The sequence below is a fragment of the Loxodonta africana genome, chromosome 1 (genome assembly GCF_030014295.1).
Source record: "Loxodonta africana isolate mLoxAfr1 chromosome 1, mLoxAfr1.hap2, whole genome shotgun sequence".
Taxonomy (NCBI): domain Eukaryota; kingdom Metazoa; phylum Chordata; class Mammalia; order Proboscidea; family Elephantidae; genus Loxodonta; species Loxodonta africana.
In genome coordinates this window covers 232,309,546-232,334,895 of record NC_087342.1, presented here as the reverse complement: position 1 = coordinate 232,334,895, position 25,350 = coordinate 232,309,546, and the positions used below count along the sequence as shown (strand labels likewise).

Genomic DNA, 25,350 nt, shown 5'->3' with positions numbered 1-25,350 from the left:
CCAATAAGCAACATTATGATAAATGGAGAAAAGATTTAAGTTGTCAAGGATTTCATTTTATTTACATCCACAATCAACGCCCATGGTAGCTGCGGTCAAGAAATCCAAGGATGCCAGATGCCAAATGCCTCAGAAGGACCCAGAGGCTGAGAGCAAGAGGTAAAGGTGGACACCAAATATTTGGTAGATTCATGCTTACAGCTGTTATGTGAAACCTGGGGAGTTGCACAGAATGGCGCAGGACCAGGCAGTGTTTCCTTCTGTTGTACGTAGGGTTGCTATGAGTTGAAATCGAGTCGGTGGCACCTAAAAACATGTGCGTGCAAAAACTGGACAATGAATAAGGGAGACCAAAGAACAACTGATGCCTTTAAATTATGGTGTGGCCAAAAAATATTGTATATACTATGGGCTGCTGAGAAGAATGAACAAGTATGTCTTGGAAGAAGTACAGCCAGAATGCTCCTTAGAAGCAGGGATGGAAAGACTTCATCTCACATGCTTTGGTCATGTTATCAGGAGGGATCAGCCTCTAGGGAAGGACATCGTGCTTGGTAAAGTAAAGCAGAAGACACTTAATGAGGCGCGTTGACACAGTGGCTGTAACCACGGCTCTAACATAGCAAGGACTGTGAGGATGGTGCAGACAGGCTGTGTTTTTTTCTGTTGTACGTGGAGTTGCTATGAGTCAGAGCAGACTCAACAGCACCCACCAACAACAACGAAGAGTTGAAAAACATGGTAACACTAACTAATGCTACTGAGTTGTACATGTGAAGAATGTGAGAGGCAAATTATCTGTTACATATATATTTACCACCATATGTGTGTGTGTATCTATCTATCGATCGATCTGTGGATAGATGATAGACAGATGATAGATAGATAGATGATAGATGATAGATAGATAGACAGATGATAGATAGATGATAGGTGATAGATTAGATAGGTAGGTAGATGATAGATAGATGATAGATAGATAGATGATAGATGATAGATAGATAGATAGATAGATAGATAGATAGATAGATAGATAGATAGATAGATAGATAGATAGATAGATAGATAGATAGATAAAGAGAAAAAAATTAAATGATTTACCCAAAGTCCTCAAGCTAATAATAAAAAGGCACAACCAGGCCTTCATTCTGGGTTTCTGACTTAAGCTTGCATTCTTCCTGATTTGTAAATTTACATTTTTGTACTGTAGAATCTGGGTAAAGGAGGTTTTTCCCGTACACTGAATTATCAGATAAACAAAATGGGAAGAGCAGTTTTTTTCATTTATTTGTATTCATTACTTTCTTCTTGTTATTTTACAGATGGGGGATAGGAACATTGATGATTAGTTTGGGAATCAAGAAATCTTTGGGGGCGGGGAGATCATTATGAATGCTAAAGTCCAAAGCCCAACAGATCTTACTTTTGACCATCCAATTTGTTGTTGTTAAATGTAAACCACCAGCTAAAGGGATCCTTACACCTCGTCAGCCAGAGAAATACAATTGTTGAAAATGTATGCTGGGTATTTTGAGCAGTAAGGAGAGATGAATAAGTGGCTCCTCACTTTCTACTCGTACCTCATCTCCCTGGCCAGAGCCATTTCCTCAGAGGCCTCATCCTCAGCCTGAAAGGAAAGAACTTTGGGGGGTGGGCAGTCACTCAGCAGCAGCTGGAAGCAGTGTGAAAGGAATGTTTCTTTTCTTTTTACAAATTTCTGGGGGAGGAGAAGGTGCTGTCAAGTGGGTTCCAACTCACTGCAACCCCATGTGTGCCTGCGTAGAATTGTGCTCCATAGAGCTCTCAGTGGTTGATTTTTGGAAAGTAGGTTGCCAGGCCTTTCTTCCAAGGCACCGCTGGGTGGATTGGCAGCTCCAACCTTTCCGTTAGCAGCAAGCGCAGTAACAATGTGCATCATCCAGTGACTCCACAAATCTATGAGATAATCCCAAACTCCTGATGGAACAAGTCAAGAAGAAGACCAAACACATAATTAAACCAAAAACCTCTTGACGTCTAGTCAATTTCGAGTCCTAGTGACCCTATAGGACAGAGTAGAACTGTCTCATAGGGTTTCCAAGGAGCGGCTGGTGGATTCAAACTGCTGACCTTTTTGGTTAAGAGCCCAGGGTGCCAAAAAATCCTCCCTCTAAACAAAAAATTCAAAGCAAGGAAATATGACAAATAGTTTTTCTGCCTTGATTCCGTTATCAAGGAGCCCCATCTGCCAGGTGACCACAGATCTTAGGGGGAGGGGCTGCTGACATCCTCAGCAGAGCTCGGGTTGGATAACACTCGGTAACTCTGTACCCTCATGAAGCTTTCAACCAGCACAGCCAGATACAGGACTTAGAAATCTGGGTGGTCAGAAAAGAATTGCCCAAGAAAATAGGACTATGTATCCGAATAATGGCTAAGACTAAGCTTTTCATTCAGTTTTGCGTTGATTCCTTCTTATATGGCATGCCCATATGGGCACACACACTGTTTGCCTGGTGGTTTCCTTTTCCCTTGTTTAACTGGTGCGCTTCTACTTTTCACTACATGATACAGTCTGGTCACAGACATCACTTCCTTCTGCTACTTCTCAGTGTACCTGAGATTTATATCATCTACACTGACATGAGCAGTAATAACGTATTTAGAGACGTGAAGTGATAATGTTCGTATTAGTTGCTTGCTTCCTGGACCTCTGAAATATCACTATTATTGACGTACCCTTGCTATTTTTCTGTCACTCATTCAGTTTCCCAAATACTCCTTCGATTTCTTTTCTTTTTTTTTTTTTTTTGTGAAACAGATTAGAATGATGGATGGAATGCCTGGGTTTACCTTGCCGATGTCATAATTCCCCTTGGATTTTTAAAGCAGGGACAAGTTCTATACCTAATGCAATGCATATGGCAAGCAAAATCTCAAATAGCCAATGTAAACTCAAAATTTAGTTCTTCTAATTACTAGTAATGGGGTACTAGGCAGAAAAACTTGAGGGAGAAAAGCAGTATACTGTCTTGAATTTTGATAGTAAAATCCAACTTTGACTGTACCTGGTCATTCTCTAACTCCTGTACCTAGCATGAAAACATTATCCCATGCAACTAGAAAGACTTAATAGTTTATATAGCCATTTTCCAAGTGACAATACCTGATTTCTCAATGATAAGGAGAGAAAGAAATAAGCGTATGCAACTTTACTGTTAGTTCCAATGGAAATATTTTATTCTCTGTTTCATATTATAATTTTACTTCAGCTTCTTCTAATGGCCCTGAGTTTTACTAACAGCAAGAGCAGATTGCACCCATCTTAAAGTGATTCTGTCTTCAAAGACATACTTTCATTTTTGAACACATCTCAATAAATGTCATTTGAATTAGTGAAAGAATGAATTTTTCGTTTAATGCTCCTACCTGAAATGAAAAAAAATTATTACTGCTCCTGCTTTAAATACATTCTGATTCTCATGCAAATATTCATAGTAAGATCATGAAAAATTAAACCAGCTAATGAGCAGAATCAACAAGGAACAGGGTGATTGCCTCATTAAGAATGGATTCCATCCAGCCCAAACCCTTGGCCAGCCTCAGAGTCTAGGTAGATCTCATCTGTCTTTATGTCCTTAATATTCGTCTGTGACTTTCTTAACTTCACAGCATGTCTTGATTTGTCCATGATAGCTGTGAGAGAATCAGATCTGCTAAGGGACGTGGCATGCAGCTGAAAGAGTGCCACAGTCTGCAAAGTTGTCAAACTCTCATTGTGGCCTCCAAGCCTCAACCTATGTGATCCAGCCCTTGACTTCTTCTCTATCTCCCCAGAGATTCCACTGGAGAGTCAGATTGACGTGAGGAAGGATTTTGTCCGTGTCGCTTGCTTCTGTATCTCCACTACCTAGAACACTGCCTGACCCTTGGTAGATGCTGAAGATCTATGTTGGATGAATCAATCTTGTATCAGTTCTTCCTTGGCTCACTGTGTGCCAGCCTCACATGGCCTTCTTTCTGTAAGCTTGCAAGCTCAGTCTCTCCTCAGGATCTGTGCCCTTTGCCTCTGCCTAGAAAGCTTTCTCTCAGATCTTTGAATGGAAAACACCTTCTTGTCAATCTGTTGGAGTCCCTGAGTGGTACAAATTGGTAATGCACTCAGCCGTTAACCAGAAGGTTGGAGGTTTGGGTCTAACACACATGGGGTCTCTCCGAGGCAGAATCCAGCCAGCAGCTGATGGGGGTGGTGATTTGTTAGCAAATTTCATGTCACTTACTCAGAGAAACCTTTCCTGTTCTCCTGTTTTAAAGTATCTCCTTCAGTTGCTTCTTAACATATTTTTATATTTTGTTTCAGTTATCACTAGCTGAAATTATCTGGTCAATTACTTGGAGTTATCTGTTGCTTCCTTCTAGAATATAAATTCCTTTACAGTAGAGACTTTGTTTACAATTCACAGCTGTACCCTCGCACCAGGGGCAGTAGTAGAATTCTCACTTTCCATGTGGGAGACCCGGGTTCCATTCCTGGCCACTGCACCTCATGGGTAGCCACCACCTGTCTGTCACTGGAGGCTTGCATGTTATTATGATGCTGAACGGCTTTCAGCAGAGCTTTTAGACTAAGAGAGACTAGGAAGAAAGGTCTGGCATTCTCCTGAAAATCAGCTAATAAAAACCCTGTGGATACCAACACTTGATCTGAAAGAGACCATGAGGATGGCACAAGATCAGGCAGCATTTGTTCCATTGTGCACAGGGTTGCCATGAGTTGGGGGCTGACTCATTGGCTGGTAATAAGGACAACTCCTTGCACATTGACATTGCCAGCAATACAAGGTACTTGATAAATATTGGTTGAATAAATGAATGAATAATATCATTAATACAGAGTCCTGTTAACTCATCAGTAACTCTACTTCTTCGTAGAGGATTCTACTTTTCTTTGTAAAGCTATGCTGCCGTTGCCCCACCTGGTTATTCTTTGTCAGATGTTTAGCAGTCTTGTCACAGGTGATGCCTCGTGCTTTAATTCCCTGGTCTTTCTCTACAATCTTGTAATAAACAAGATGAATATTTGTGCCAACCGATTCTTTTGGACAGTGGCTATTTTTATTGAGAGTGTTGTACGTCGTGGTCAACAGCATGCCAATTTTTCCCTTACCTTTTCCACTCTTGACTGATTGCCATTCTGCCCTAAATGATGGATGCACATTTAGCCCAGCAGTTGATCTAGTTAGGGAAGCCTTGGTACAGTGCACTGGGAGCAAGCACTTCCCACCTGTCCGCTGTAGAGTTCAGGTTAGGAAACTGTGAATCTCTGCTGTAAACACCAGGGAGAGAAGCCACGAAGGCCACCAGCTCCCTTCCTTGTTCCAGAGAGCACCATCACCTCACCTCAGCCGTGATGGTGCCCCACTACTCTCTTCCTCCATTTTATACTCTTTGAAACCTTTTTTTTTAAAAAAAAAATAATTCTGAAACTTCTTGTGAGGAGCTCTCCAGCATCCAGGAGATGGGATTCCTAGGTTATACTTAGCTGTTCACACTGAGGTTCTCCCTTCACACTTGGTCTGGCCTTCCATTCTAAGGAGGCTGCAATAACCTTTCTGCTCCTGCTGGTTACAGAAGCAGATGACTCCCCTCGTTCACGTTGATGCACACTCCTTCGCTACTATTTTCATAGCATCTATGTACGTTCCTTTGATATCGTGTTAAGTATCTTCCTTGCATTTTTAGTTTTCTTAATTCATATCTGTAGGTTTGCATAGTTCTTTTTTTTAAGAGCAAGATGATTATGTGAGAGATTTATTGGGTTTTTATATTTATGTTCTTGAGGTTTGATTTGTAAGTAGCTCCTTGCTCTTTTTTTTTTTTTTTAACAAGTCTTTTATTAATATCAATTCTAAACTGTGCTCCCTTTCTAACTGAAGTCATGTTTAATTCTGTCGTGTAGGGGGTCGCCACGAGTTGGGGGCTGACTTGATGGCAGCTAACGTCAGCAGCATTGAAGTAAGATCTAGCTGCTCCTTGCCATCAGGACCACTAGAATCCAGCCCTTGCCTCTCCTGAGCAGTATCCAGGGCTCTTCTACATGCTGGAGGTACTCTGAGTCCAGCCTCGTGCCCTGCGCCTTAGGTCTCGTTTGCTGGATCACTCCAGTGCAGTGGATAGCAGATGGAATGCAGCACATGGCTAGTACAGGCATGAAGCTCCAGAAAGTAGCATACAGTCGTATTAGCTATAACCATACAAGACAGAAACTGACCTATTAAAGAGAGAGGGAATTTTAACCCGTCCCTTCTCGCACACAGAGCTGTTCTGGGTATGGTTGCAGTGAAAGATGGCTGTTTCCTATGAATTCTAAGTTACTTCATTAAAACAGAGAGTGGCTGACGTTATTAACGTTGATGTTGTTTCCATTTCAGTAGGAGCACATTACAGAAGGCAAATTCAAGGTCAGAGAAGGTCCATATTAATTGATCTCCAAGAAGAGAGATTTCCCAAGAAGAGATAGTCGATATTCACTGTTGAAAATGCTAACAATGTAAAACTAATTATAAGGTGATCTTTTATTCCTTAACTTTTTTCATTTATTAAACTACTCCAAGGAAAGTAGACGATGAGAACCGTGCTCTGCATCTGCGTATCTGGTCACTTTGAAGGCTTTTGCAAATCACATACGCAGGTCTGAACCTGAAACTTGGTTTTATGACCTGTGATGACATTAACAAAGTGACCAGATTCTTTTGTTTAGAATGGACACTTCTATCCTTAGTAACCTTCTGTCTTATTTTGAGAAGGTGAAGATGGGCCAACTAAAAACAGAAAAAGAAATTAATTGTAGTCAAGGTGAATAGAGACAAGGCTTCAAGAAAAAGTTGGAAATTTAATAGGCTCTCAGTCCCTGTCCTGAGGTGTGGAAATTGTTGACATAGCTGATGTGAAGTCTAACACACCATATAATTCACTTTCAGAAAAGGAAGGCTGTTCCTGTTCCCTTTGAAGAAAGGACACAGGATTGTCTAAGAAACAAGTACAGGGAGGTCATATGGCAGAGGGAAGAAGAAGTAGTAAGCCACCTTCTGCCACCAAATGTGTGTGCGTGTGTGTGTGTATATATATACACACATATATTTATATTGTAGTTGTTAGGTGCCTTTGAGTCAGTTCCTGGTCCTGTGCACCATCCTAACAATCGTTGTTATGCCTGACCCCATCATTGCAGCCACTGTGTCAGTCTGTCTTGTTGAGGGTCTTCCTCTTTTTCGATGACCCTCTACTTTAGCAAGCATCATGTCCTTTTTTTGCATATTAAAGTAACTTTTATTTTTGATGTATTTTAAGGTAAGTTAAAGACATCGGTAACTTCATCTTTAAATACTTCAGCATGGAAACCATTACCTAGAATTCAATACTTGTTTTTAGTTCCTTTTTTAAAGATGTATTTTGTACACAATTGAAATGCTTTGAGTTTTAGCAAAAGCGTACACCTATATGACCCAAGCCCCTCTCAAGATACAGAGCTCTGCAGACCCCCAGGCCTTTCCTTCATGGCCCTGCCTGGCTGTCCCTGACCCTCTGTCCAGAGATGGCAGAGAGTCTTCTGGTATTTTCCCACTATAGATTATCTTTACCTATGCTAGATTTTTAGGTCACAGAGTCATATAGTCCATACCTTTTGGTACAGGGCTTCTTTCACTCAGCAGAATGTTTGGCAGTTATCTATGTTGCTGTGGGTATCAGTAACTCATGTCTTTTTATTGCTGCGTAGTATTCAGTTCTCCTGTTGCTGTTTCCAGTTTTTGACTCTTATGAATAGAGCTGCTTACACATCTTTTATATCAGTAGTTTCTGGACAGAATTTTTTTTTTTTTTCCCTTTCTCTTGGGTAAATACCTAGTAGTGGAATTTCTAGGGCATAGGGTAGTTGTGTGTGCAATTTTATAACAAAGGCCAGGTGTCTTTTTAAAGAACCTGTGTCATTTTACATTCCCACCAACCATCAGAGGAGCGTTGCATTTACTCCACAGCCTCTGGTGTTACTCCTTAATTCTGGTTGGTGTGTAGCTGTGTCTCATTTGAATTTATCTCATGACTAGCACTTTCTCATGTGTTCAGTGGCAATTCATATCCTTTGTTTTGTGATGTATATGTTCACATCTTTTGGTCACTTTTAAATTAGGTTCATTTACAAAGATTTATCTTTCCAAAATATCACTAATGTGTGTATACATAATATGTGCGTATGTATATAAGATACCAGTATTTTTGTCAGATGTATGTTTTGTGACTATTTTGCTCACAGTCTATGGGTTCTTTATTCATTTTTTTAACATTATCTTTTGATGAGCAGAAGTTTTAAATTTTGAATTTGTTAATTTTAATGACTATTGCTTTCTCTGGCATGTCCAAGAAACTTCTAATCCCAAGTCATAAAGTAGTCTCCTACGTTTTCTTCCGTAGTCATTGGATGGTGCAAATAGTTAGGCACTTGACTACCAGCCGAAAGGCTGACAGTTCAAATGCACCAAGAGATTCCTCGGGAGACAGGCTTGGCAGTCTCCTTCTGGAAGGTCACAGCGGGAGCACAGTTCTATTCTGCACACATGGGGCCACCATGAGTCAGAATCAACTTGAAGGTGACTAACAACAACGATGCTATTAGTTACATAGTGCTGCCACAACAGAAATACTGCAAGTAGAGGGCTTCAGCAAACAGAAGCTTATTCTTTCACGGTCAAGTAGGCTAGAAGTCCAAATTCAAGGCGTCAGCTCCAGGAGAAGGCTTTCTCTGTCTGTCAGCTCTGGAGGAAGGTCCTAGTCATCAACCTTTGTGTGGACTAGAAGCTTCTCAGCACAGGGACCCTAGGTCCAAAGGACATATTCTTCTCCTGGCACTACTTTCTTGGTGGCATAAGGTCCCTCCGTCTCTGCTCACTTCTCTCTTTTATATCTCAAAAGAGATTGACTTAAAACACTATCTAATCTTGTAGATTGAGTCCTGCTTCATTAACATAACTGCAGCTAAACCTACCTCATTAACATCATAAAACAAAAACATTAACATCATAGGGGTATAATTTACAACACCTAGGAAAATCACATCAGATGACAAATGGCAGACAATCACACAATGCTGGGAATCATGGCCTAGCCAAATTTGTACACATTTTGGGGGGACACAATTCAATCTATAGCAAATGTTTTCTTCTAGAAGATTTATAGTTTGAGTATGGATACCTATATGGATATGTAGTGTGTTTTTTTTTTTTTTTTTTTTGTCTTTTTTGTTTCCCATTTAGGTGGCTTTGGCGCCTTCCTTGAAAATCAAATGGCCATATATTTATAGGTTTATTTCTGGCATCTGGGTTTGGGTTTTATATTCAAAATAATGCTATTCCACAAAAAGACATGGTAAAGATGACTATTTTGGCTTTGACATTGTACCTTTCATTACATTTTTTGGGATCTTTGGCGTAAAGATCTGAAATTCCCAGAAGAGGTGCCTACTACGTGGGAAATAGTTTGTAATATTATGCATGAAAATTAATATTACCATTTTTCTAGTACAACCATCCGTCCAATGTCCTAGGAAACTTGGTAGAAAACATTAGGTGGCACATAGCCCGCCATTGTTCTATAACTCATGAACATTTCTGCCATATGCCATTGTAATAAGTATTTCAAGGTAAATATAATTTCCCAGTTCCAAATGGTGGTGCATTTTTATTCCTTATTTTGTATAACAAAATAGGGAATAACAAAGAGATTAAGGCATTCCCACACCTAATACTCACAATCTACACATAAAAAGTACAACTGGCCACTCAGAAACTTTTCTGATAAATACTAAATACCAAATTCCCTTGGTGATTTAAAAATTCCAGCTACTACACTTCTACTTGATTTGACCTAGCTTTTCAGAAGCTGGTGCCCCACACTCCGTAAATGTCTCATCTGTTTCTACATGGGCATGCTTTCTCCATCTCGTGTAACCTACTCATCTCAAAATGTCCTTCCTCATAAATCCTCCCTGCCCACATGTTTATTTTACCTTCACATGTGTGCGTACTTAACTGTTCATCAGCTACTGAGAAGGGCTGTTCTTCCAGGGCAGTGGGGTTGGTTTCATTGGGCTGGAAGGCCTGTAGCTATGGAGGGAACGCACATGGAGCCCCACTCCTGATCTGTGGGTGCCGGTGAGGAGATGGGCTGGCCCCCTGAGCTGTGGCAGGATTGCTGCAGAAGGTGGATATGGTGAGCAGGCCGCTCCATCTGTCCCAGCCTTGTTCTCCATTGGCAGCCCTACGGGACTGAACTTGGCATTATGGAGGCATCCACAGGTCCATGGGGCTGCCCAGGTCAGCGCAGTGGGTTGTGATCCTTTGGTGGGTAATTGTTTGGCTTAAAACTATTTTTTGAAAGAATGGCTTCCTGGTTGTGCCCATAGAGTCAGATACATCCCCCTCAATGCTGCGTGCATTCATTGCTCATCTGTGGATGGCATGAGCCACTTTCTTCTTTTTTGTTTCTGTTCTTCTCTGACTGGAAGTCATAGCACATGTCATCGTTTTTTCCCCCTCTGTATATCTCCTGATATTTATGGGTTTTAAGAGTGTCATTTTTTGCTACAATGAAACAGCACGTGACACTGATTAGAAGCCATAATTATTAGGAAAACACTTCAGGGCTGTGTGACAAGTTGCATTTGATTAATGAGAAATAGAGGCTAACAGCATCCTTTATGGGGAAAATGCAATTACCATGTTTTTTTTTTTTTAAAATAGAAAGCCTCGTCCATATGGAAATTAGCATGGCATACCCAGGGAATCAGAGGCACTGGCAGACTTGTCTGCAAAGTCCAGACATTTTAAGTAGGCGTTCACTCTATGGAATGATAGGCTATAAAAGAAATAGTAACATGTCAGAGGAACGGTGATTCTGAGAAAAGCTTCTTGACTGAAATGGTTGGTAAGCATTTAGGGGAATTTATTGTATACATGTTTGTTGCATGTATGTTTGCAAGTTTAGTGATATTGTATAAAAGGTAGAAATATCTTACACAGTTAATGCATTCCAAATTATTTTCCAGTCACACTTGTTGAATTAGTGAATTTCTACTAAAATTTTCTGTCTACTTAATCAAAGGTCCTGGAATGCCTTTGAGAGGATGCGATTCCACCTCATTAGATGAAGATCTTTAGCGCCCCCTGCCTTTCCAGGGTATGTATTGCTGTGGACAGCGCGTCTCATGATGGGCTGTCTCATGATGGGCTGTCTCCTGCACACCTTTCAGAGGACTGTGCTGTAATCCAGGTGCCCCAGGGATCCCTAGAGTGTCCCATGGATGAGTGACCCATGGACTAGCCATCCCGGGCCTTTGTGGACAGACTTGTGGGCTTTGTTACAGAGGTGCTTGATCCCAGCTAGAGGACTCTCATACAGCCTTGTCCTTAGAGCTCTAGAAAGGATCGAGTGTTCCAGCAATGTATCCTTTCTCTACCTTGACTTGGGTAGGACTACCTGTGGCCTGTTTGCTGGTACGATGCTGACACTGCCTTCTACTCAGGGGGGCCTCTTCCTTAACCCAGTCCTTTTTGTTCCCTCTGCTTGATGGGAAGCACTATCTTAAAGGATAGTTTCTAAGATTTAGGACAGTGAGATGCCTTATGCCTTTTTTTTTATTTTTTCATTCTAATGTGGCACATACACACACAGACGCACATACTTACACACACATGCACACACACGTATTCTTTTCTAGTGAACTGATAGATTAGCATGTTCAGAAAAGCATGCTGAACTCAGTTGTGTAGCACGCAGTGAACAAGGGCTATCACTGCATCCCTTGCTTTGTTTTCTGACTTTCAAGGATCACTGTTCTTCATTGCCTGGTTCAGCATCTTGGGAGCCATTGTTTTATGAATATTGTCCATCTTTTAGTTGCTTAAGGCTGGAGGATAATTTTTTTTGTTGTTGTTGTTACTCCAACTTGGCTGGAAGTGGACACTCCTTCAACAGTGTATGTGATTTTTGTTTTTCTAAAGCATTTATTTTCTCAATTTTATCACGGGGAAGAAATAGAATCTACCAGTGGTGTCATTGTTAGCATAGGTACGGTCAAGAAATATAAAGCTCTTAACAACTTGGTGCCCCTCACTTAGTAAATGTTCAAGAAGTGACGGTGCATATTTTTGAGTTTCAGATTGGGAGGTGGAGACCATAATACTTTAATATTATTATATTAAATTCCTTATTTAGATAACCAGGAACATAAAACATTATTGGAAACGAAGCGGGTGACAGAAGTACATGGATAGGGCTTCACTGCTTTTCTTGGTACTCCCTGCTCGATGTGAAGCCTTGCTAGGATTGGAAAGTTTAATTCTGGTTCGCCACCTCTGTATTATACTTTCGATTAATACAAGAAAATATTTACAGATATCGGGCTTCCCCAATTGTTGAACTGAACCAAGAAGGCCCACTGGGAAAAGCTGAGTCACTGTCCAGATGTTCTTGAACAATCTCTAGTTTTCCAGTGCTCCGAAAAGCCCATTTCCCTGTAGTTAGCTATCATTTCATTAACATCTTTTTGGTGTTAATTGCTACTACTATTGAAAGCATTAAGAATATGTGATATGACTCTTACATAGTCTTAACCATCAACATTATGTAACATCCACAGAACAGCCACAATGTATAGGCCATAGTTATAATAGAAGGTTTACAGAGATTCGGATATTGGTTCTTAAGACTGAGCAAATAAAAATACAGGACTTCAGTTAACTTTGAATTTCAGATAATGTTGTTAATATGATGCAATATTTGGGATATACTTGTAGGCTGCTAACTGAAAAATCAATGGTCCAAATCCATCCAGCAGTTCTGTGGAAGAAAAGACCTGGAGATCTGCTCCTGTAAAGAGGAGAGCCTAGAAACCCTATGGGGCATTCCTACCCTGTCACATGAGGTCACTGTGAGTCTAAAATTGACTTGACATAACCTAACAACAACAGAAATACAAAAAAATATCCCTTGCTGTTCACCTGAAATTCAGTTTAACTGGGTACACTGTATTTTACCTGACAATTGTATTCACACGCATATACACAGTTAGCCACTCCTTAAAATCGAAAGGGCTTTGTAACAGAGTTAGCAAAATGGATAAAAAGTTAAATATCCTGATTTTGGAACTTCTGGGGCATTGGGAACATCTGTTGTAGTGGATTGTACCAGAATAATTGAGGCTAGTTTCCTAGAGATGGCTTTTTCTTAACAATAATAAGCTACTTTGGGATAATCTAATTTATCATGCCATTATTACTTGTGGTTCTTGTTAGTAAGCCCCTGAGTGCTCAAATAAACACAGTAAAGGTGCAGACAGGAGCAGGTATAGCCACTGTCAGAGACGATGCCAAATGAGGGCTGCGTCATTTCTTCTGAAGGATCTAAACCCTGAGTGCATTCTTACCACAAGTTGTGGGACCTATAATCTCATGTTGCTATTTTCAACTACAAGATGATGCCATGTGAAGAGGAAGACATGCAAGTCTTACTGGATTTTAGGGAACTGTCTCAGTTACCTAGTGGGTGCTTTTCAAAAACAAACGTTTATTTCCTCACAGTTCAGGAGGCAAGAAGTCCAAGTTCATGACATGGCTATAGGAGGCAGTCCTTCCTTCCTTGTTAGTCATCCCAGGAGCTCCTAGGAGCTCCTTGGTAATCCTTGGCTTATAGGTGATCCTCACACGGGATCTGTCTTCCCCCATGTGTGTGTCTGCGTCTATTCTGGTCTTGTTGTAGCTCAGAGGTGATTAGGTTTAGGATCCACCCTGCACTGGCATGACCCCATGAACATTAAAAAAGAAAAAAAAAACATAAAAGAAAAATCCCTATTTCCAGACACAGTTATCTTTATAGATATAGGGGTTAGAATTTCAACTTGTATTTTGGAGGATACAGTTCAGTCCATAACAGGAACCATTCACCTCTCTCACTGGAACCTGAATATAAGAGTGTTCCTACAACATCCGTTTACCCATATAAGGACTATTCATAGCATCCTTAGATTCCTGTTGTATAGCCAGTGATTATAATTTAGTTAGTTTTCTAGTTTAAATTGTGATCATATTCCTAGAGAGTACATGAACTTGATGAAAATGTCCATTCAATAAAGTCAATTTCATTTTTCCTGTTTGTGTGAAGTACTTTGCTTGTTTCCCCTACGTGCAAAGTGCTGTGATAAGTGCTGTAAGGAATAATGATGTAGGTTAGGATACAGTACCTGCCTTCAAGGAATTTAAAACTGAAAGATGGGAAAATAATAAGTTAGGGTAATATGAAGGAAAATACGACAGTGCCATAAGATAAATGCCAACTACTATGTGCAAAGTCCATCACGAGTCTGTCAATTTGTCGTACTTTGGTGGATTGCATGTTGTTGTGATTTTGGAAGCTATGCCACTGGCATTTCGAATACCAGCAGAGTCACCAACGATGGACGGGTTTTAGTGGGCCTTCCAGACTAAGCCAGACTGGAAAGAAGGACCTGGCAATCAAATACATTAAACAACAAAGGAAGCAATCAGAAAAGATGGATGGAATATACAGAGTCACTGTACCAAAAAGAGTTGGTCAATGTTCAACCATTTCAGGAGGTAGTATATGATCAAGAACTACTGATACTAAGGAAGAAGTCCAGTCTGCACTGAAGGCATTGACAAAAAACAAGGCACCAGGAATTAACGGAATACCAATTGAGATTCTTCAACAAATGGATGCAACACTGGAAGTGCTCACTCTTCTATGCCAAGAAATTTGGAAGACAGCTACCTGACCAACAGGCTGGAAGAGATCCATATTTGTGCCTATTTCAAAAAAAGGTGATCCTATAGATTGTGGAAACTATCGAACAATAAACTTGAACATCACATGAAGAGTTCGATCGGGAGCGGGAGCGGGAGCGGAGAGCGGACCCCAGAGAGCCCTGAGCAGCCCCACCGCTGCTGCCGGCCTAGTTACCGTCTCACCCCGGGAGGAGCCGCAGCTGCCGCAGCCGGGCCCCGTCACCATCACCGCAACCGCGAGCAGCGAGGCCGAGGCCCAGCAGCCGCCCCCGCCCTCAGCAGTGACACCAAGGCCGGCACCTCGGGCAGCGGCGCAGGGAGCGGCGGCCCGGGCTGCCTCACATTGGGCTGGGACAAGAGGGTCATCGCCACGAAGGTTTGGGGAACAGTAAAATGGTTCAATGTAAGAAACGGGTATGGTTTCATCAACAGGAATGACACCGAGGAAGACGTATTTGTACACCAGACTGCCATAAGGAAGAATAACCCCAGGAAGTACCTTCGCAGTGGAGGAGATGGAGAGACTGGAGTTTGATGTTGTCGAAGGAGAAAAGGGTGCGGAGGCAGCAAATGTTACAGGCCCTGGTGGAGTTACAGGCCCTGGTGGAGATACAGGCCCTGGTGGAGTTACAGGCCCGTGGAGTTCCAGTGCAAGGCAGTAAATATGCAGCAGACCGTAACCATTATAGACGTTATCCACGTCGTAGGGGTCGTCCACGAAGTCACCAGCAGAATTACCAGAATAGTGAGAGTGGGGAAAAGAACGCTGGGTCGGAGAGTGCTCCCGAAGGCCAGGCCCAGCAGCGCCGGCCCTACCGTAGGCGACGGTTCCCACCTTACTACATGCGGAGGCCCTATGGGCGTCAACCACAGTATTCCAACCCTCCTGTGCAGGGAGAAGTGATGGAGCGTGCTGACAACCAGGGTGCAGGAGAACAAGGTAGACCAGTGAGACAGAATATGTATCGGGGTTATAGACCGCGATTTCGCAGGGCCCCTCCTCACCAAAGACAGCCTAGAGAGGACGGCAATGAAGAGGATAAGGAAAATCAAGATGAGACCCAAGATCAGCAGCCACCTCAACGTCGGTACCGCCGCAACTTCAACTACCGATGCAGACATCCAGAAAACCCTAAACCGCAAGATGGCAAAGAGACAAGAGTAGCCGATCCACCAGCTGAGAATTCGTCCGCTCCCGAGGCTGAGCAGGACGGGGCTGAGTAAACGCCGGCGTACCATCTCTACCATCATCCGGTTTAGTTATCCAACAAGAAGGATATGAAATTCCAGCAATAAAAAATGAGCAAAAGATTGGAGCTGAAGACCTTAAGTGCTTGCTTTTTGCCCATTGACCAGATTACTAGAACTATCTGCATTATCTATGCAGCATGGAGTTTTTATTATTTTTACCTAAAGACGTCTCTTTTTGGTAATGACAAATGTGTTTTTTAAAAAGCCTGGTTTTTCTCAATACACCTTTAAGGGTTTTTAAATTGTTTCCTATCTGGTCAAGTTGAGATTTTTAAGAACCTCATTTTTAATTTGTAGTAAAAGTTTACAACTTGATTTTTTTCAAAACGGTCAACAAACTGCAAGCACCTGTTAATAAAGGTCTTAAATAATTGAAAAAAAAATCACATGAAGTAAAATTTTGCTGAAGATAATTAAAAAATGGTTGTAGCAATATACCAACAGGGAGCTGCCAAAAATTCAAGCCAGATTCAGAAGGGGAAATAGAACGAGGAATGATGTGAGATGGATCCTGGTTGAAAGGAGGGGATACCAGAAAGATGTCTACCTGTATTTTATTAACTATGCTAAGGCATTTGACTGTGTGGATCGTAACAAACTATGGATAACACTGCGAAGAATGGGAATTCCAGAACAGTTAATTGTACTCATGAGGATCCTGTTCGCACACCAAGAGGCAGTTGTTTGAACAGAACAAGGGGATACTGTGTGTTTTAATATTAGGAAAGGTGTGCGTCAGGGTTGTGTCCTTTCACCATAGTTATTCAATCCGTATGCTGAGCAAACAATCTGAGAAGCTGGACTATATGAAGAAGAACGTGGCATCAGGATTGGAGGAAGACTCATTAACAACCTGCAAAATGCAGATGATATTCTTACTAAGTGAAGAGGACTTGAAACACTTACTGATGAAGATCAAAGACCACAGCCTTCAGTATGGATTACACCGCAACATAAAGGAAACAAGAGTCCTCATGACCAAACCAAATAAGAAACATCATGATAAATGGAGAAAAGATTGAAATTTTCAAGGATTTCATTTTACTTGGCTCCACAATCAACAGTCATGGAAGCAGCAGTCAAGAAATCAGAAGATGCATTGCATTGGGTAAATCTGATGCAAAAGGCCTCTTTAAAGTGTTGAAGAGCGAAGATGTCACCTTGAAGGCTAAGGTTCACCTGACCCAAGCCATGGTATTTTCAGTTGCTTCATATGCATGAGAATGGTAGACAGTGAATAAGGAAGACCAAAGAAGAATTGATGCATTTGAATTATGGTGTTGAGGAAGAATATTGAATATACCACGGACTGCCAAAAGAACAAACAACCAGAATGCTCCTTAGAAGCAAGGATGGTGAGACTTTATCTCACATACTTTGGCCGTGTTTTCAGGTGTGACCTATCCCTGGAGAAGAACATCATGCCTGGTATAGTAGAATGTTAGTGAAAAAGAGGAAGATCCTCAACTAGATGGATTGACACAGTGGCTGCAGCAATGAACTCAGCCATAGCAATGATTATGAGAATGGCACAGGACTGGGCAACATTTTGTTCTGTTATACAATAGGTCGCTATGAGTCGGAGCTGACTCAACACTACCTAACAACAATAATAAAGCACGTACAAAGTACTGTGGTGAGTGTTCTAGAAAGTAAGGATTTAGGTTGGATAGAATACCTGCCTTCAAGGAATTTATACTCTAGAGATGGGGCAAATAAATATATAAAAATATATATAAATATATATTTGTTTTTTATATGGCCAGTGCCATATGATAAGATTAACTGCTATTGCATTTCAGAGACAGAGTGCTCACCTATGAGTACCAAATACAAAAAGGAGCATTTAAGATGGACTTTGAGAAGATGGATAGAATTTAATGGTTAGAGATGGGCAGGACAAAGGCACAGCCGTAACAAATCATATAGGACTTTTAAACACAGGGCCTAGTCTAGATGGGTGTGAGATTACATGCATGAGAGACAAACACAATGGTAGATGGGGTAGACTTAGGATTAGTGGTGTTGTGGATGACCTTTAATGCCATTTGGAGAGGGATCTTATATGGCAATTAGAGGAAAGCTGTTGGCCATTTATGAAGAGGGAGTAATGTGAACACAACTGTGGTTTAACATGGACACACTAGCTATGGGGTGCTCCCATGGACTCCAAATGGAAGGACACAGAATGGACTGTGAATATGAGACTAGTTTGAAGATTTTAATAGTCCTGGTAACAGGTAACAGGGACTGGAACTTGTGTGCTTCTGGGATGAGAGAAGAAAGGACACACGAAGGCAGCAGAGAAGAAAGGGTCCAGACACAAGTCAAGGAAGCCAAGAGTCAACCAAGATGGTAGTAGAGTAAGGATGTCATGTTCTAGACAGTGTTAAGAAGAAGAGCAGTGCCTGAAGAAGATATTGTTTTTCTAGATTGTCCATAAAGATTAAAAATATTACCATTTGTGAAATAGTTGTACAATATTTAAGTGCCATCCCCATTGGATAATAAACTTTAACCATGATTTTGGGTTGTATTTGACATCCACAACTAATCAGTTTACATGAGGCGCTAACTTGAAACAATCTCAAATTTTACCCACGCATAAAATTTCATAGGGTGTTAAACAGTTCTTTAAATTGTTTTCCGCAGAGCGTCTCTTTCTCAACTAGGTTGTAAGCTTCTGAAATGCAGATGACTTTTTTTTTAATCTCGTAGAACCCAGAACAGTTCTGAGTATGACTTAGACAATTGTTAAATGCTGTGAGATTCATTTATAGTTAAATCAATTGTAGTACCTAAAATAGGTGTTTGTGTGTTCTTTTCTGCTCATATACAGTCACGATGACTTTGCCCTTTTAGAACTTTGAGTTTTTACACTGCACAAGGTGAACGTGCTATTTCAACTGGAGGGGGAGGGAAGCTAGGAGCAGCCTATTGTCAATACTCAGAACCACCGTAATGGGAGGCTGACACTCAGCGTGTGTTATATTGTGAAGAGAAGGAAGAGACCAACGATTGAGACAGAAAACTGACTTTATTATTTTAAACTGTATGATAGATGACGTCCATTGCTCAGACAGAAAACCTTCCTAAACTATTCCTTTCAAAAATTCCAGTTATTTAACAAAACCTTGTTTTATATTGCCTTGGTTTAATCAGTTAAATAGAAATTATTGAAAAAATGTTTTGTGCCCTGGGAAGTATATTCTGTTCCATGAGTTGGCTTGCTACAGATGATTGAAATAGATAGACTTTTAGCAGGAAAATCTCAAAAAAAAAAAAAAAATCATAGAAGGGTTTAGTGTTAAACCAGAAATTAAATTAAGAAATTAATATAAATTATCATTATAAAAGAAAAGCTGTTGATGAAATGGAGCCCTGGTGGCATAGTGCTTTAGAGATTGGCTGTTAATCAAAAGGTTGGCAGTTTGAATCTACCAGCTGCTCCTTGGAAACCCTATGGGGCAGTTCTACTCTGTCCTCTAGGGTTGCTGTGAGTCAGAATCGACTCAGTGGCAATGGCTTGATAAATACAGAGATCTCTCAAACCTGAAGTCTTCACTATCCATTCCTAACAAGGGTAAGAAGTGGTATCTGGCTGTACTTTGAGAGAATGTGAAACTTGAACCCTCTGATGGTGCTTTGGGTCAGGTCATCTAGCCAGTGCTACATGAAGGCCCTGGAGAGCCCTCAGGCTATGGCAGAGTATTCTGAAATTTATTTAATCCCGCTCCTGTATAATATACTCTTATTACTATTTATTCTGAAAGAGTATAATCTGGACCATTTGGGATGTCTTTTGAATTTCCTCCGTATTGATTAAATTACCTAAGCATCTATTAAGGAGCCCTGGACATACAGTAGTTAAAATATTCAGCTGCTAACCTAAAGGCCAGTGATTCAAACCCACCAGGCTCTCTATAGGAGAAAGATGTCTGCTTCCATAAAGATTACAGCATTGGAAACCTTATGGGGCAGTTCTCCTGTGTCCTAGAGGGTCACTATGAGTTGGAATCCACTCAGTGGCAGCAGGTTTTGGGTTAAGCATTTATTGAATGCCTCTTATGTGCTGAGCCATTTTATAAGTTCTTCTGACACAGAGACCAATCCCCTCTGTCCCACCTTCTAGCCGGAGCAGCTGTCTAGTCAAACTATTTCCATACTGTCATTAGTGAGGCATGAATAGAGTGCTCCATCAACCTTGATAAGGAAGGGGGTGATTCTTAGTGGGTGGGATCAGAGAGAGTTAAATGGTGAGGAAGAGGAGAAGGGCATGGGTCATTCTAGGGAAAAAGCACACAACAAAACCACACAAGGGTCAGGATGGAATTTTGAAGCTGCAGTGTATCTTCAGGGTGCACAGAGGGCTTGATGGGGCTGGAGAAAGAGAAGAGACTAGAGAGGAGGTTAAGAAGGCGATCTGAGACATGGCAAAAAAAAATCACTGCCCAAATAGGGCTTACTAGTAGGTTTTTTAAATCAACCAGATTAAAATGTATCAAGAGATTTGGCAATGTTCCTGTTAACCCAACAGTTTAATCTTTTCTGTTCTACCATGAAAAATACTTAGAAGTCGCATCAGAGACGAATGGAAAAAGATGTTGGTAAAATGTTCACAACCCAGGAAAACTGAAGACAACCTAAGTGTCCAACATCAGAGGGTTAGGTAAACCAAGCTTCCAAATAGGGCCACATAAGGGGAAAACTTTGCAAACTAAGCATTTATGATGTCCTGCTCTGTTCCATATGTGTACAAAGGGACAGTGAGAAAATTCTCTGCCCATTTGAGTAATCTCACCTTTGGAGACTTGGATTTAATTCCAATGAATAGTGCCCTTTGACAATAATTTCCAGTCAGTATTGCTATATTAGTTGTCATGATTGTGATGGCATGGCAAAAATGTATATATGGCATAATGATGTAAATATTAAAAAATACTTAGTTTAACCAAGGAGAAGCATGTGATTTAAATGAAGGCATGGTTTGTGATTCATTTTACTCTTACTTGCCCCTTCCCCCACTTTATCTATCTGAGAGAAGTCAAGTCATTTCAAAGCATCAATGAATCCTGACTTCCTCCAGTCTCTCGAATTCTGTAGTTTATACTTTCTTCCACGGATCTTATTGAAAGCCGTTTTATAATCATGTACAATTTTCGTTTTAGTTCCTTCTTTAATTGAATTCGTCTTTTTTTTTCCCCCTACAAGCTGCTGAGCACTTAGCTAGTCTCACGATTCATAGACCATGGCTTATGCTTCCGACTTTGAAAATAGCTCCTTAGCATCAGATGAAGGAAAGTTTCTCCAAGAATTGAGGTTACGGTGAATGTTTTAGTCCTTTGAGACTACTTGGCTCTGTTTTTTCTGCTTGATAGACTTTACCCTGAATGTTCTGAGATTCCATCCCTAAAACTATGATATTCTACTTGGTGCTTTTCAAGTTGAAATTCAGTGTTAGTTCTGTCCGTAATCCTGGCAGTTGAGTAGTGCTGCTTAAAAAGAGAATTTAAATAAAGTCCCGAATTCTCTGAAGAGAATAGGTAGGGATTTTGATACAATACATTTGTTTGAGCAGAGCCAAGATTAATTTGCCTTTGACTTTTACTTGATTATTCAGTTTTCACTTGATCGGTTTTATATAATTAAAATAGCAATATGCAAAAATATCAGACTTTTGATATCCAAGAACTGGGTAGATGGAGAAGAAAGTATTGAAAGTGGTAGACAATGCCAGGATGTAAATAAATGCTAGTTTTTCATCTTTCTAATGAAAAATACTATTCCTGTGAAAATAACTGTAAGTTGTTTAATTGATGAATTGCTGAAATGTGTAGAAAGGATATTGAAGATGACACACATTATCTGAAATACAGTATTGAGTTAGCGTCCTGCATTCTGATAGCTTCCTTTTTGAAATATGCTTTACTTGTATTTGCACATGAGAGAGAATATCTGTCAAAGAAAGACATAAAAAGGCTACACTGGGTTTTAATTTGATAACAATCTTGCAAATAATAAAAATCATCGTACCCTATTAAGGAAGAACCCATGAGTTTACATGGAAAATAAAGTATGTTGCTTTGATTGTGTTTTTTACGAGTTCTGTTGGTTCTAATGGGTAAACAAACTTTTTCTTCTTATATTTCATATAACGTAATTTTTTAGACTCCTCAAAATTTAACAGAAATGAGAGGATGTACAATTACAGGCAAAGATAGTCCAACAAAATGGCAGATGTTCTGGTTAATAAATGCCATTGTCAGCTGCCATTAAGGAAATTGAGAGGCTAGCCTCATGTATCAGGAAACAAACATTGGTCCCTGCAATGTGTTTATGCAAGAGTTGTAACCAAGGGCCGTGATCACGTGATTCTTTGCACCACTGTTCCCTTGATGTCTTAGTTATCTAGTGGTGCTATAACAGAAATACCACAAGTGGATGGCTTCAAGAAACAGAAATTTATTCTCTTATAGTTTAGAAGGCAAGAAGTCTGAATTCTTGGTACCAGCTCCAGGGGAAGGCTTTCTCTCTCCATCAGCTCTGGGGGAGAGTCGTTATCAATCTTTCCCTTGTTAGGAGCTTCTCAGCATAGAGACCCTACTTCTAAAGGGTGCACACTGCTCCTGTCTCACCTTACTTGGAGTTAATGAGGTCCCTCTCCTTTCTGCTAGATTCTCTGTTTTATGTCTCAAAAGAGATTGACTCAAGATATAACCTAATCCTGTAGATTGAGTCCTACCTCATTGATGTAACTGCCTTTAATCCTACCTTATGAACATACAAAAAAAAAAAAAAATCTGTTGCCATCAAGTCAAATCTGACTCATAGCAACCCTACAGGGCAAAGTAGGACTGCCCCATGGGAGTCCCAAAGAACAGCTGATGGATTTGAACTGCCAATGTTTTCATTAGCAGCTGAGCTCTTAACTATTGTGGCACCACAACTCCATCACCAACGTTATTGTTTTGAGATTGTATCGAGGTGCTGTGGAGTTGGTACCTATTCATAGCAACCCTGTGTACAACAGAACGAAACACTGCGTGGTCCTGTACCGTTTTCACAATTGTTGCCATGCTTGAGCCCATTGTTCCAGCCACTGTGTAAACCCATCTCCTTGAGGGTCTTCATTTTTTTCAAGGACTCTCCACTTTACCAAGGGACTGGTCCCTCCTGATAAACATGTCCAAAGTATGTGAGATGGAGTCTCGCCATCGTTGCCTCTAGTGAGCATTCCAGCTGTACGTCTTCTAGGACGTATTTGTTCATTCTTCTGGCAGTCCATGGTATATTTGATATTCTCCACCACCACCATAATTCAAAGACAAAATTCCATTTATCATAATGTGGTTTATTCATCCAGTTGTGTAGATTTTTATTTTCTTTATGTTGAGTGTAATCCATATTGAAGGCTGTGGTCTTTGATCTTCATCAGTAAGTGCTTCAAGTCTTCTTCACTTTTAGCAAGAAAGGTTTTGTCATCTGAATATCACAGGTTGTTAATGAGTCTTCATCTTTGGCCATTAACATCATAGAGATTAGGATTTACAACACATAGGATAATCACATCAGATCACAAAATGGTGGATAACCACACTATCCTGGGAATCAGTGCCCAGCCAAATTGACACACATTTAGGAGGGGACACAGTTCAATCTATAACACTTGGTTTCATTGAGCTTAACTGAACAGACGGGGCTTACTTGAATAGACATGAAAGGGGAACGATAGGTGCTAAATCATGAGCTGAGTGGATTAAGAGAGCTGCTGTGGGCTAGAGCAGCCAGGAAGGCTGTCATGGTGTCATGGAGAACATGGAGATTCAACTGGGCCTGGAAGAATGAGGAGAATTTGAGAAACTAAGCAGACATAGCTGGTATAAGCTTGGGAAACCATATGAGCTGATCACAAACAGCCTCAGGCATTAAAAGGCTCTTCTGATAGTGTTTGCACTTTGAAAAAAACTCTCTTTTCGTTGACATTTGCCATCTGCTGCAGGTTGACTGAAGGAATACTCTTTTCTCAGCACCCTTCTACCATCTAAGTGACCCCCCAGTTATGGCAAAGAGGGTTTCTTGTCCTTACTAGCTCCTGAGAGGCTCATATTATTCAAAATCCCTTCGTTACTGGGAACTCGAGTATATTAACCTAAGGATACCTAAAACATTATTACTATTTAATTTGGGCTTAATAGTGTTCCTTTGAAGAACTCTTAGTTGTATTTTAGGAATCAATGTCAATTAATTACCATGTGACTCTAACTAGGAGTCCCTGGGTAGCACAGATGATTACTTGGCTTTTAATCAAAAGGTTGGTGGTTTGAGTCTACCCAGAGACACCTTGGAAGAAAGCCCTGGCATTCTCAGTCATCAAAAACCCTGTGGAGCAGAGATCCACTCTGACATGCACGGAATCATTACCAGATGGAACTGACTGGACAGCAAATGGTTTTTAACAATAATTCTGGAGTTCCTAAGGAGCCCTGGTGTCACAGTGGTTAAGTGCACAGCTGCTAACTGAAAGGTCGGTGATTTGAACCCACCAGCTGCTCCACAGGGGAAATATGTGGCAGTCTGCTTCTGTAAAGATTACAGTCTTGGAAACCTTATAGGGAAGTTCTACTCTGTCCTGTAGGGTTCTTATGAGTCAAAATCAACTTGATGGCAATGGGGTGATGGAGCCCCTGGGTAATGCAAATGGTGAACATGTTCAGCTGCTAATCAAAAGGTTGAAAGGTTTGAACCCACCTAGAGGTGCCTCAGAAGAAAAGCCTGGCAATCTACTTTTGAAAAATCAGCTCTGAAAATCCTGTGGAGCACAGTCCTACTCTGACACACATGTGGTCACCATGAGTCAGAGTCGGTTCCACAGCAACTGTTTTCTGTTGAACTCCAACCATCAGCAGTATTTATCATATCGCATGTGCTTTTCATCTTATAAAAATAAATTCTTATTGCATGTGGATAAAAATTTGCTTTCAAATTAAGCAAATTACTTTGTCATATCAAGATTTTTTTTATCTGCATAAATTTTTCACACCCTTTTTTTGTTTCTTCTTCGTTCAAGTGGTACTAGCAAGACAGGAATCAGCATGTGTCGATTGGTTATGGTCCATGGCAAAGTTTTTTTGGAAGACTGTGTGTTTCCAAAAGGAAAATGCCTTCGTAATTCTGAAAACAGTCTCAGGCATTAAAATACCACTATCACAAAATATCATTAATTCATTGTTCTTGTGGCTGCTCAATTTTCTCACAGTTATCTGGCATA

At 40.7% G+C, this 25,350-nt stretch overlaps 1 protein-coding gene and 1 pseudogene across 2 annotated transcripts in view; both read left to right on the top strand.

Moving 5' to 3' along the window:
- PRKN (parkin RBR E3 ubiquitin protein ligase) overlaps positions 1-25,350 on the top strand; it is a 1,623,853-nt gene that overhangs the window by 655,269 nt on the left and 943,234 nt on the right. The gene's annotated exons all lie outside the window — the stretch shown is intronic.
- Positions 83-16,443, top strand: LOC104846788 (Y-box-binding protein 1-like; annotated as a pseudogene).